Raw genomic sequence first — 2,182 nt, 5'->3', positions numbered from 1 at the left:
CACTTTATATCGTTTTGATGCATATTCCGGAACTAACCTATTGACGAGATGCCGAAGTGTCGGTTCTCGTTTTACTGCTGTTTTTGGTTTCAGAAATCCTAGTAAGGAAATATTCTCGGAATTGGACGAAATCAACGCCCAGCATCTTATATTTCCACGAATCTTCCAGAACACCGGAGAAAGACCAGAGGGGAGCCTGGGGGGCCCACACGTGGTGGCGGCGCGGCCTAGGGCCTGGGCGCGCCCCCTTATGGTGTGGCCCCACCAGGGCTCCACCGACATCGCCCCTTCGCCTATAAGAAGCTCCCTGACCTAAATCTTCGATACGGAAAAGCCACTGTACGAGAAACCTTCCAGAGCCGCCGCCATCGCGAAGCCAAGATCTGGGGGACTGGAGTCTCGTTCGCGCACGCCGCCGGGACGGGGAAGTGCCCCGGAAGGCTTCTCCATCGACACCACCGCCATCTCCATCAACGCTGCTGCTCCCACGATGAGGAGGGAGTAGTTCTCCCCCGAGGCTAAAGGCTGTACCGGTAGCTATGTGGTTAATCTCTCTCTCTGTACTCCAATACAATGATCTCATGAATTTCTTGCATAAATGAGATCCATATGATGAGCTTTGTATCGCTACTAGTTTATGTGCTACTCATGTGATGTTATTGAAGTAGTCTATTCCTCCTGCATGGTGTAAAGGTGCCAGTGTGTGCATCATGTGGTTCTTGTCGTAGGCTATTGATACGTCTCCGTCGTATCGATAATTTCTTATGTTCCATGCCACTTTATTGATGATATCTACATGTTTTATACACATTATATGTCATATTCATGCGTTTTCCGGAACTAACCTATTGACGAGATGCCGAAAGGCCAGTTCCTGTTTTCTGCTGTTTTTGGTTTCAGAAATCCTAGTAACGAAATATTCTCGGAATCGGACGAAATCACCGCCCAGGTTCCTATTTTTCCCGGAAGCTTCCAGAGCACCGGAGAGGGACGAGAGGGGAGCCAGGGGGGCCCCACACCACACCCCGGCGCGGGCCAGGGGGGGCGCGCCCCCCTAGGGTGTGGGCAGCCCGTGGCCCCTCCGACTCCCTCTCTTCGCCTATTTAAGCCTCTCTGACCTAAAAACACCGATGGAGAGCCACGATACGGAGAAAACCTTCCGCAGCCGCCGCCATCGCGAAATCAAGATTCGGGGGACAGAAGTCTCTGTTCCGGCACCCTGCCGGACGGGGAATTGCCCCGGAGTCATCTCCACCGCCGTCTCCACCGCCATCTTCACCGCCATCGCTGCCTCCATGATGAGGAGGGAGTAATTCACCCCGGGGCTGAGGGCTCCGCTGTAGCTATGTGGTTCATCTCTCTCTTTATGTGATCTAGTTGAATATTATCTATGTGCTACTCTAGTGATGTTATTAAAGTACTCTATTCCTCCTCCACGTGTGTAATGGTGATAGTGTGTGCACCGTGTGAGTACTTGGCGTAGGCTATGATTATGATCTCTTGTAGATTATGAAGTTAATTATTGCTATGATGGTATTGATGTGTATTATTCCTCCTACATATGCATGATGGTGATAGTGTGCATGCTATGTTAGTTCTTGGTGTAATTATGTTGATCTATCTTGCACTCTAAGGTTATTTAAATATGAACATTGCATTGTGGAGCTTGTTAACTCCTGCATTGAGGGTTCGTGTAATCCTACGCAATGTGTTCATCATCCAACAAAAGGGTGTAGAGTAGTCCTATTATGTGATCATTGTTGAGAGTGTCCACTAGTGAAAGCAGGATCCCTAGGCCTTGTTTCCAATACTGCAAACATCGTTTACTTACTGTTCTGTTGCATGTTTACTCGCTGCCATATTTTATTCAGATTGCTATTACCACTCATATACATCCATATTACTTGTATTTCACTATCTCTTCCATGGAGTATCGTCCAAAGCCATATATAATTTTTGGCCTCATGATGGAGAAAGTATTATTAGCGCTGGGAGGGTGGCGAGGAAGACAATAACAAAATACCCAATCACTTTGACTGGAGTAATATCATCATTGATAATTTTATTACAGAAGACTTTCTTTCAAAGATAAGACCTTCTTTGCAGATACACCGCAATTGCGGATGTTCAGAGCAATAAAGAAGTTTAAAGGACCTTCCAAATTGATTATAACCACGTAACT

Source organism: Lolium rigidum, chromosome 7 (genome assembly GCF_022539505.1).
Source record: "Lolium rigidum isolate FL_2022 chromosome 7, APGP_CSIRO_Lrig_0.1, whole genome shotgun sequence".
Taxonomy (NCBI): Eukaryota; Viridiplantae; Streptophyta; class Magnoliopsida; order Poales; family Poaceae; genus Lolium; species Lolium rigidum.
The sequence above is the reverse complement of the archived record's forward strand: the minus strand, read 5'-3'. Positions refer to the sequence as shown.